Source organism: Oncorhynchus tshawytscha, linkage group LG08 (genome assembly GCF_018296145.1).
Source record: "Oncorhynchus tshawytscha isolate Ot180627B linkage group LG08, Otsh_v2.0, whole genome shotgun sequence".
Classification (NCBI taxonomy): Eukaryota; Metazoa; Chordata; class Actinopteri; order Salmoniformes; family Salmonidae; genus Oncorhynchus; species Oncorhynchus tshawytscha.
This window is the reverse complement of record NC_056436.1, coordinates 24,628,902-24,641,651: the sequence shown is the minus strand read 5'-3', so window position 1 is coordinate 24,641,651 and position 12,750 is coordinate 24,628,902. Positions and strand designations below refer to the sequence as shown.

Below are 12,750 nucleotides of genomic sequence, written 5' to 3'. Positions count from 1 at the left end.
ATCACTTCATTGAAAAATGTAAAGGTGCAATTACACAAAGCACCTGCATGCCTATGAAGTAGTCTACAGGTACCAGGAAGAGCTGCATTTACTTCATAGACATCAACATAAGATTCCATTATTACCACATTTCCTATGAAATACCAGTTAAAACAGGACTGTAAACACTAAGTATCATCCTTTCTGGGGGGGAAAAAAGCGACCTACTTCTCAGGTGCAAAGCTGACTGCTCACTCAACATGTCAATCATACATAACTGGAAATGCATTGGACAAGAGCCATCCATGCCCCTCCCCCATTGCAAAAACTGGAAATACTTTGAGTGTGAATGTCCATTCCATGCGTGTTTGTGGGCAACACCTGGGGAGGTTCAGAACCCTTCTTTCAGACTAGTGTGTGTTCAGTGTCTGTGTGTGAGTCCAGAGGTTATTGGGGGCTGAGAGGACTGAAACCTTACAGAGCATAAAAAAAGAAAAGAAAAAAAGAGCCATGACCCAAACATTAAAAACAGGGTAGAAACAAAAATAGGACCCTAACGTAAACATCTAGTACTTTATATACGCAAGTAACAATCTGCATTTCTTCATAACTCCTAGAGATAGTGTATTAAACTATAGAGACACAAATAGATTAACTCTCAGGAATAGGTTAATGTTATTATGAACAGGTATGAACTCTTCAGACAGTGATGCTAAGGCAGGGACACTGACTGACTCACTGCTGCTATCTTATCAGTTCTTTATCGGTCTGAACCATATCTGAACTACAGTGAAAAAACACTGCTGCTTGGGAGCACACTGCAAACCTGCCAACGTATTGGGTTGCATGGCAACGTCTTAGAAACATGATTCAGTGGGTGACGCAGTGAGAACAAAGTTGGTGACAAGCGACAAGTCAATATCTACTAAAACACATTTATCAATCCTATCATCTAACAAAATGTATGCACACCAGCTTGTAGAAGAATACAATGCGCATGCCAAACTTGAACATTGGAAGGAGGAGCTGAGAGAAAAGGATGAAAAGAATAAAAACAGGTTTGTTGGTAGCAGCTGCACACCAGTCAGCAATAGCCTACTGTATTTCCAAGTTTTCATTTTGTTGTTGGTTGATTTCCTTGGGACTTTCCTGTTTGGCAACACAAAAATAAAACATTGAAGGGGAGAAAAAAATTAAGAACAAAGAAACATTTTCATTCAGCTACATGGCCTATTCCCAAACAATGCCGTCGGGGGTACGCCAAATAAAAATGTGATTCACATTTTCAAAATGGGGCTATACATTTGCGAAATGTTTTTTTCCCTTGCGGGAGTAGCCTCGTTTGACTGCCAAAAATAAAATTAAACTATATTGTGTTCAGCGAAATAACAACAATGTCAAATACAGGTAGCCTAATCAAATAATTAACATCCAATTACATTAACCATTACTCTCTCGTGGGAATTCCACTAACGGTCTGTATTTAGCCAAGCGTAGCTGCTGCTCATTCCGTTTGCACGAATATTGATAAATGCTTAAAAGAAAGTTAGGCCCGTGTCCATAGAGACACATACCAGCTCAACTGGTAGTATTGCTACTACCAGCAGTACTACACCTGCACCTGTCAACGACAAGTTGTTCTGCTTCCACGAGCACATCCAATGCTAGCATCATTAATTCTACATTTGTTGCTATCCCAGCTAGCAAGGACACTAACAGTTGTGAATCTGATGCAGCCAAAGAGCTACTGCCCCCTTACCCAGGAAAGCACCGAACAGACAGGGACGTTGAACCATCGAAGAGGCGTAAATATGATGAGAACTACATTGATTTCCGGGTTCACTTATATTGGGAGTAGTGCCTTTCCTCAGCCACAGTTTGTTATGTGCAAAAGTACTCACCATTCTATGAAACTGTCACTCTTCTGCAGACATTTAGAAACAAAACATGCCAATTTGAAAAATCAACCACAGTTTGAGTGAGAATTAAGACAACTTTCGAGTAGTAAGATATGTATAAAAGCAACAGATACCATTAATAAGAAGGGTCTAGAAGCATCTTATATGGTGAGCTACCGAGTGGCTACGACAGACAAGCTCCATACTATGTGGAGGACTTAATTCTTCCTGCTGCCGCAGATATGGCTGGGACAATGCTGTGGGAAAAGGCCCCCCAAAAAACTACACAGACAATGCCTTCATCAAACAACAGTTTCAAGACGCATCAGTGACATGCCAGGAGATGTTTTGAAACAATTACTGCTTCGCATACAAGCCGGTGAATTCTATGCGTTACAGCTGGATGAGTCAACAGACATACCAGGAGCTGTGCCAGGCCCGCCACATGTCTGTTACATTTATTGGGGGATCAATTAAGGAAGACATCCTTTTCTGCAAACCACTGGAAACCAGGACAACAGGAGAGGATTTAAGTACTGGATAGCTTTGTGACATCAAATGGGGTCAAGATGTGCTAGTATCTGTACTGATGGTGCAAAAGCTATGACAGGGAGACATAGTGGAGTGGTAACGTGCGTGCAAGCAGTTTCTCCTGACACCACTTGAGTACACTGCAGCATCCACAGAGAGGCTCTTGCTGCCAAGGGAATACCTGACAACTTGAAAGACGTATTGGACACTACAGTGAAAATGGTTAACTTTGTTAAATCAAGGCCCCTGAACTCTCGTGTATTTTCTGCATTACGCAAAGATATGGCAGCGACCATGTAACACTTTTACAACATACACAGGTGCGCTGGTTATCAAGGGGCAAAGTATTGACACTTTTTTTTTTATTGAGAGACGAGCTTAAAGTTCTTTACTGACCCCAATTTTGACTTGTCTGACCGCTTGCATGATTGAGTTTCACACAACTGGCCTATCTGGGTGATGATTTTTCTCACCTGAATGATTGGAGTCTAGGATTACAGGGACTCCACGCAACTAAACTCAGCAAAAAAAGAAACAGCAACTGCGTTTATTTTCAGCAAACTTAACATGTGTAAATATTTGTATGAACATAACGAGATTCAAAAACTGAGACAAACTGAACAAGTTCCACAGACACATGACTAACAAATGGAATAATGTGTCCCTGAACAAAGGGGGGTCAAAATCAAAAGTAACAGTCAATGCAGCTGGTGGCCACACCAGATACTAAGTACTGCAGTGCATCTCCGCCTCATGGACTGCACCAGATTTGCCAGTTCTTGCTTTGAGATGGTGGAAGAGTGGGGTAACAAGGGGGGGGAATGGCCCTAGCCCTCACCCTCCAATCCAACAGGTCCCAGACGTGCTCAATGGGATTGAGATCCGGGCTCTTCGCTGGCCATTGCAGAACACTGACATTCCTGTCTTGCAGGAAATCACGCACAGAATGAGCAGTATGGCTGGTGGCATTGTCATGCTGGAAGGTCATGTCAGGATGAGCCTGCAGGAAGGATACCACATGAGGGAGAAGGATGTCTTCCCTGTAACGCACAGCATTGAGATTGCGTGCAATAACAAGCTCAGTCCAATGATGCTGTGATACACCGCCCCAGACCATGACGGACTCTCCACATCGATCCCACTCCAGAGTACAGGCCTCGGTGTAGCGCTCATTCCTTCGACGATAAACGCGAATCCGACCATCACCCATGGTGAGACAAAACGACAACTCGTCAGTGAAGAGCACTTTTTGCCAGTCCTTTCTGGTCGAGCGACGGTGGGTTTGTGCCCATAGGCGACGTGGTTGCCGGTGATATATCGCAGTCTCACCAGACAACAGCCCTACAAGCCCTTAGTCCTGCCTCTCTCAGCCCATTGCGGACAGTCTGAGCACTGATGGAGGGATTGTGCGTTCCTGGTGTAACTCAGGCAGTTGTTGTTGCCATCCTGTACCTGTCCCGCAGGTGTGATGTTCCTGTGCAGGTGTTGTTACATGTGGTCTGCCACCGCAAGGATGATCAGCTCTCCGTCCTGTCTCCCTGTAGCGCTGTCTTAGGCGTCTCACAGCACGGACATGGCAATTTATTGCCCTGGCCACATCTGCAGTCCTCATGCCTCCTTGCAGCATGCCTAAGGCACGTTCATGCAGATGAGCAGTGACCCTGGGCATCTTCCTTGTGGTGTTTTTCAGAGTTAGTGTCCTAAGTTGTCATAACTGTGACCTTAATTGTCTACCGTCTGTCAGCTGTTAAGTGTCTTAACGACCGTTCCACAGGTGCATGTTCATGAATTGTTTACGATTCATTGAACAAGCATGGGAAACAGTGTTTAAACCCTTTACAATGAAGATCTGTGAAGTTATCCTTTAAAGACGGTCATGAAAAAGGGACGTTTATTTTTTTGTTGAGTTTATATTCGATGTGCAGGACAAAATTGAGGCTAAGTTGGAGCTCCTCTGTCTGCATTAACAAAGACAACACACAGGTCTTTCCATCATTGTATGATTTTTTGTGTGCAAATGAACTCAAGCTTACAGACAATGTATAATGTGATGTAGCGAATCACCTGAGTTAGCTGGGTGCGCAATTATGTGGGTACTTTCCCGAAACAGACGACACAAACTGGATTCGTTATCCCTTTCATGCCCTGCCTCCAGTCCACTTACCAATATCTGAACAAGAGACCCTCATCAAAATATCAACAAGCGTTTCTGTGAAAATTTAATTTAAAACCAGAAGCCACTGCCCTTTGCAATACAGGCACAGACTGTCTGTGAAAAATAATATAAGACCGACTCTCTCCAATACAACATTGCAGTTATGTGCATCCTTTCAAGTACACCCATCTCATTAACCTATGGTGAATAACCACCATTTTGATGAACAAATATGGTTTTATATGCAAGATGGCCATGCGCAAAATGATTATTATATTATTTGTGCCCTGGTCCTATAAGAGCTCTTTTGTCACATCCCACGAGATAGGGTTGTGACAAACTCACTCATTCTTATGTTTAATAAATGCATTGTGTAGTGTGTGTCAGGCTTAAAAAAAATTGAGTGTGCTGACCCTGGTGCTAGAGGGGGTATTCAGCTGAAGGTTGAATGTTTGAAGGGGTGCGGGACTAGAAAAGGTTTGAGAACCACTGAACTACGCGAACACACCTAAGACATGGGGTGATGCAGTTTATTAATATGATCCGTTTCATTTGAAACCTTTTCTTCGTCGGGGATGTTAATTATAACCACTTCTTGTTAGTTAAAGCAATAGATCTGACAGGGACCATTCCATCTCAATCTCCCAAACCATCCTGTCCGATCCCATCTCCAGGCATGTGGAACAGAAAACAGCCTCTGGACTTTAAAAGGCTTGAGTAGAAAGCAAATGTTTGGTCAAATTCCAGATGTTTAAAAATAGTTGTTGGGAGAAGCAGAGCCAGAGCCTAGGCGGAGTGAGGGGTATGCCAGGCTGAGCACATAACTCTGGAGTACTGGAACAGTCAGAGCCATAGTCTCAAATAGCAAGGCCTCATACTGTGACCCACGGAGGGAAACAGATGAGCACCACGTCTGTATTTTGTCTAACTGCTGATGGATGTCATGCCTGATATGTTTTGTTATTTAAAACTTATGTTGGACGTCAGAGAAATTAAACAGATACATTGTTGACTTATTATTCATCACGTATATTATGTACACTGAACTAAAATATAAAAACGCAACAATTTCAAAGATATTAATGAGTTACAGTTCATGTAAGGAAATCAGTTAATTGAAATAAATTCATTTGGGCCCTAATCTATGGATTTCACATGACTGGAAACAGATATGCATCGGTTGGTCACCGATACCGTAAAAAAAATATATATATAATTTTTATTTTTTTAAAGTAGGGGCGTGGATCAGAAAACCAGTCAGTGTCTGGTGTGACCACCATTTGCCTCATGCAGCGCAACATCCTCCTTTGCTTAGAGTTGATCAGGCTGTTGACTGTGGCATGTTGTCCCACTCCTCTTCAATGGCTGTGCGAATTTGCTGGATATTGGCGGGAACTGGAACACCCTGTCGGCTACGTTGATCCAAAGCATTCTAAACTTCCTCAATGGGTGACATATCTGGTGAGTATGCAGGCCATGGAAGAACTGGGACATTTTCAGCTTCCAGGAATTGTGTACAGATCCTTGCGACATGGAGACGCACATTATCATGCAGAAACATGGTGATGGCGTCGGATGAATGGCATGACAATGGGCCTCAGGATCTCGTCACGGTATCTCCGAATTCAAATTGCCATCGATAAAATGCAATTGTGTTAGTTGTCCGTAGCTTATGCCTGCCCATACCTTAACCTCACCTCAACCATGGGGCACTATGTTGACAATGTTGACGTCAGCAAACCGTTCGCCCACATGACGATATACTGCCATACAGATCGCTGTCTGCCATATCCCCCCCCGTACAGTCGAAACCGCGATTCAGCCGTGAAGAGCACACTTCTCCAGCATACCAGTGGCCATCGAAGGTGTGCATTTGCCCACTGAAGTTGGTTACAACGACGAACTGCAGTCAGATCAACACCCTGGCGAGGACGACGAGCACGCCAATGAGCCTCCCTGAGACAGTTTCCGACCATTTGTGCAGAAATTCTTCAGTTGTGCAAACCCACAGTTGTCAGCTGTCTGGTCTCAGACAATCCCGCAGGTAAAGAAGCTGGATGTGGAGGTCCTGGGCTGGTGTGGTTAGACGTGGTCTGTGACTGTGAGGCCGGGTAAAAGTCCTGCCAAATTATCCAAAATGACGCTTATGGTAGAGAAAGGAACATTCCATTTTCTGGCAACAGCTCTGGTTGACATTCCTGCAGTTGGCAGGCCAATTGCACTGCCCCTCAACTTGAGACATCTGTGGCATTCTGTTGTGTAACAAAACTGCACATTTTAGAGTGGCCTTTTATTGTTCCCAGCACAAGGTGCACCTGTGTAAATGATGTTTAATCAGCTTCTTGATATGTCACACCTGTCAGGTGGATGGTTAATCTTGGCAAAGGAGAAATGCTCAGCGTGTGCATACACAGCGTTTGTGTGTTTATACGGGAAGCTTTCTTTTCCCAGGAAGTGGTCGTGAAGTTGTGATGCTAAAGGCAGATTAATAGAATGGTACACGAGTAGGCGGAACGCTTCGCCAAAGTCCTTTTTCCTCCCATCCCTGACATGTCTTCATGCCTAAAAATAAAGTCTGACTCTTCTCCCCCACAAGAATCCGTGCTTTTAATCGCAATATGTTTTCCCTTCTTCTCCCTCAGATGCCACAAGCCGTGCTCATGCCCCCTATAAAGGCTACACCAAAAAAGGCAAAAAATACATTAAGACTAACTATCTTCAGTCGTAAGGCTTAGCCCCTTGACCAACTATTACAGCATACACTGCACTACATTTGCATGACCAGCAGTGTAAACTAGCTAACAACGTTCTCACAATGTTAGAACTGCATTCTGCACAGGAGCTGGGATTTCCGCGGCTAACGGAGAATGGAGGAGAAGGAATAGGGGAGGAGAATGAGAGGCTGTCTCAAGAGAGGAGGTGTGCATGCCTGTTTTGCTAAACTTGGCCCTGGCCACCATCACACCACCATATATGGAGTGTTTCTCCCCACTGGTACAAAGCAGCCAATGCAGCTAGCGAGCGGTCACACTTAGAGACAAATTTAACAGAAATTCAGCCTCTGAGGAGTCAGAGCAGAGCAGCAAGTCCATGTAACACTGGATTTCCCCCACGACTGAAGACAGGAGGAGCGAGAGGAAGAGAGGGGGACAGGACATAGGGAGAACGAGAGAAAGGAGAGTCAAAAGATAAATGAATGTGGAAACAAATGCAATTATTTATTTTACACTACTTATAGGCAAGTACAGAAGTTTAACTACATTTTAGCAATCTGCTGGGGTAAAGGCCTCTAACTTCTGCGCTTTGCAACAGCTTCACGGTGTTTGTCTGCCCTGGATAACACCTACCATTCATCTTGGACAAAGTACAAACTTGAACAGATCAATTCAAACAATGTCTCCTATCCACAGAAACATCCTAATGATCAAATCAGTCAAGTCCTCGTTAGCACTAGAGTGACTCCTTACGAAACCAGGACAAAACAAATACCATGATTGTGGGGATTTTCACTAAATTGAATCCATAGATAGAATGGTCCTTTGGCGAAAGGATTGTTGACATACTGTACACTCGGTGTACAAAACATGAACACCTGCTCTTTCCATGACATAGATTGACCAGATGAAGAATCCTAGTGAAATGATCCCCTATTGATAATGATTTTTAAGCCTAGAGTAAAAGTAAATACATTTATGAATATTGGAAACACACAGATTTTGGATATGGCAAAATGTTTAATATATTGAACAGAAGACGCTCTACAGGCATATGAAAGGTCCAGAGTGGGATCTCCGCTACTTTAGGACTTATGATCCAATTTGTAAGCATTACCAACGGAGTGAATGTGAAAATGGTTTCAAAATGGTCACCCCCTGCTGGTAATTTGCAGGATGTGGAATGATACAAGTAAAATGCTGGCTGTGATTGGTACCATCGCCTACCATTAGGGACATCGAATGTTCAGACTGCTGCACAGACATGACGGTGGCTCATCTAGAGCGTTCAGTTAAATTGTGTTTGAGAGCATTTTAAAACTCTAAAATGGTTAAATGAGTGAGAAATAGGTGTAATTGTTGCATTAGCTTGTGAGTGAGCAACGTATATTATTACCCTAAATTGACATGACTTATTTTTCCATATTAAATTATTGGCCGTGGCTGCAAATACTGAGTTGTTGCTCATGGTCAAACCCCTCCCCGCCCCTCCAGAAAACGCGTTCTCAAAGCTAAGGAACCGGATCACGTTCTGCACATGTTATTTTACACACACACACACACACACACACACACACACACACACACACACACACACACACACACACACACACGTTCCCTTTAGGGTTCTCTTTATTCACCCTCTTCTGCATCATGATGATGCAGCCTCTGTCTGCCTCATATTTCTTTAACAGCTCAAATAAAAAACCCTGTGGCGATCTAAACAAACAATCCAAAAAATATTTATTGAAGGCTATAAAACCTTGTCTGTTGTAATGGATATTGCATTTGCACAAGCAGGACGTAGTCCCTTCACATTGCATTGGAGCAAAAACAATTAACGTTGTGTGTGATGTAGGCAAACCTTTATAGTTGCTGCCATACAGCGCGCGCCATTATTCCTAACGTTGTTTGTCAAGTACTGCTTTAGACTGCCTACTATTTGTGATGATAATCTTCATAGTTATGCTGCCATATCGTAATAAGAGTAGTTGAAAAAAGAACTAGCCAATGTTTACAATCATAATTCATCGCTGTTTTGACTATATGTGTCTTGCTTTGTTTGACATGCTTGCTTAAATATACACAAATCCGCATAAATCTCAGTATCAATAGCCATGGCAGGTCGGGTTCGAACAGCAGCTACTCCGTAAATAATTGTGTATTGCACTAATTTCCCTAATGTGGACAGTTTGTGTTACTACCGTACACGAGCTTGTATTTTCACCACAAATTAAGTGGAATTACAAATCCTTTTCACCTTAAAATAAAAGTTTGTAGTCATCAAGATGATACGAAATCGATTGCTTTAAAACAGATAAATAGCTTTGGTTTGGCACCGTTGATTTTATCATATGTGCCTGTCCATAGCATTTTCAATCTCAAATGGAAAGGACAAAATCTGGGCGGGGTCTTCAGAAAAGTCACTGGCCACAAACAAATACACAGATTTGCCAGTCAAGCTATCACTCAAAATGAAAGCCAACGAGTCACTATGTAGAACTATATCTGTGAGGTGATTATTCAAATGATCCAGTCAAAGTGTTGCATTAACTTTTTTGTATTGGCCATCTACCATAAACATTGTGGCACTACAGGTTCTCATCTATCGATAGGTACAGTATATTCAACGTCGATGTGGTTAGTCTTTTAGAAGAGCACAAACTGTACATGTTCCCGCGGTTATTGTCCCAGTTCCATTGATTTCTATACAATATCGATGTGAGTGATTCATTTGTGCACGCTATTGAAAACAGTAGAACAAGCTAATCAATTCCAGTTTAGAGTGGCCGATTGGTAAATGTTGGTGTGTGTGCCGTTTAAAAAAGGTAGCTACTAATTTAGGAAAATATAAGTAATCTAAACACGCGTGTGACACATGTATGTGTAGCAGAGGAGGCTGGAGGTAGGATGGGCTCATTGTAGTGGCTGGAATGGAGTCAAACGTGTAGTTTCCTTAATGCTTGATACCATTCCATGAATTCCATTTCAGCAATAACAATGACCTATCCTGCTATAGCTCCTCCCACCAGCCTCTGATGTGAAGGGAGTATTTTTTGGTCTTCAAAATATTACAACCAATTTCAGCAGATTGATTATGAATTTGAACATTTAAAACTGGTGTTTTGAGACTGGGCTATTTAAAAAAAATCCATAACAGGAAGCAGCAACAGTATAATTTAAAAAACTTGTTTTAGGAATATAAATTATACTTCTTATGTGATTAATGTTAGAACTACTGAATAAGCCAAATAACATGCTATGATTTATTGAAATTGTGAAAATGTGTTTGTCAATGGCAATTTCTCTGTGGTCAGCCTATAAAGTTTCACATGACACCAATTGTTGTCTTGTAGCACCTACAAATGGATGCCTGTGTAAGGCTAAAATGCAATAAATATGCCAACTTTGGTCAATTATTTCTCTACTCTGCTTTTAGATACAAATGTCAAATACATGTCAACAATCTCTCGTCCTAAGCACCAATCTATGGATTACATTGTGAAAATCACCCAAATCATGGTCTTTTTGTCCTGATTTCATACGGAATCTCTCACTACCAATAACATGGCACAACATCAGAAGGGAGAATGGCAGTCTGCTACTAAACATACACACCAATTTATTCCTCAATACCCAAACAAAGCTCATTGAAGATAATACTTCCTCCAGATGGCACCGCCTATCCCAGCCTATGCCAAGCTCACACCATACAGAGTACAGACCCAGAAATCAACACCGCCATTCTCACGGGTGTGTGGTTCCATTCAAATGAACCCACAGACATAATCAAAACAAGCAGGCAACTAATACTAAACACAGAGGTAGTGGCACTAGCAGTGTTAGTGAATACATAGAAACAGTATATGGACTTTCTGGGGCATCAGCATGATTTGACAAGAACTAGATGAAACCTCCAACGGACATTTAAAGTGCCAATCAGACTCACAGCACCAGAGAGAAGCTTAATAGACTAGAGCAGGGCTCTCCATGCCTGTTCCTAGAGAGCTACCATCCTGTAGGGTCACTCCAACCAGATTTGTAATGTGATTCAGCTCATCAATCAGCTAATTATTAAATTCAGGTGCGCTAGATTAGGGTTGGCATGAAAGCCAACAGGACCATAGCTCTCCAGGAACAGGGTTGCAAGCGCTGGACTAGAGTAACCAATACACCAATATTCTCTCGCAAGACTCCGCAAGCGACACAGAGACTGAGAAGACTAATCATTTATAGAATTCCATAATTTGAATGTTCTCACTCACAGTGGAAGTTGAAACTTTAAGCTAGGTGCCGAGTCCGGCTATCACATTTGAGACTTGTGAGCGGCAGGGTAGCCTAGTGGTTAGAGCATTGGACTAGTAATCAGAAGGTTGCAAGTTCAAACCCCCGAGCTGACAAGGTACAAATCTGTCGTTCTGCCCCTGAACAGACAGTTAACCCACTAGGCCATCATTGAAAATAAGAATTTGTTCTTAACTGACTTGCTTAGTTAAATAAAGGTAAAACATTTTTTTTTTTAAAGTTCCATGTCTATTGTGGATGCGATCATGTCCAAAGGGTTAAGTAACAGTTGTGTAGGTGCATGTGGGCAATTCCATGCAAACATAGTGATGCTGAGACTAAGATCTTTCATTTTAAAATGTATGTCAAACCAAAATTCAATGATTCTAAGTTAAACAAAAACCATACAACTCTATGCACAAGGACTACTTAACAATTTCCACTGAACATATTACAAAAACACATTTACTTGAACAGTGCAGATGCAAAGTTTGTGCTGTTTGTGCCGTCATTGCTACCAAACTAACTGCACTTCAAGCAAGTGTTTTAAAATGCTCAGTGGAAATTGTTCAAAGTAGTCATTGTGCATAGAGTTTTGTTAAACTTGCAATAGTTTTTGGGGGTTTGATATACATTTTAAAAGGTTAAAAACAGTCAACATCGCTCGGTTACAGTGGAATTGCCCATATCTCCAGCAACACACAAATGAAATAAACATTGAGAAGAATGAAACTCTGCAGTTAGATCTAAGTCACTGGTGTTGATCTAACTTTGAAAATCAAATACTCCGTTTGAACCGGTGAGAGAGAGAGAGAAGGGAAGCAGTTAAATTAAGAGAAAAGTGAAAGGGGAAAGAGCAGCAATTCAGAGGGACTTTCAGCCCCATATATAGCTCCAACTATTTATTCAATGAGGTCATTTCCTTGAGGACAGCAAAAAGGCTGCTCATGCAACTGAATCAAGTAGTTAGGCCTACCTAGAGAAATGCCATCTCTTTAATGCTGCTATCCCAGAGGGGCTGTTTGAGTCAGTATAACTTCTGCCTGACGCTGGAGACTGAAAAAAAGTACCCAGTCAGCAATGGTGCTCTGCCAACTAAATGGGATCAGTGGGGCTGGGGCCTGGGGGAAAATACTGCCATCATTGATGTTTTGCTTCAAGCTTTGATGATACAGTGTGTCTAATGTGC

General features: G+C 42.2%; 1 protein-coding gene across 2 annotated transcripts in view; it reads right to left on the bottom strand.

Annotated features, from left to right (window-relative positions):
- The window catches only part of LOC112232894 (rho-associated protein kinase 2-like), a 52,386-nt gene that overhangs the window by 27,325 nt on the left and 12,311 nt on the right, over positions 1-12,750 (bottom strand). The gene's annotated exons all lie outside the window — the stretch shown is intronic.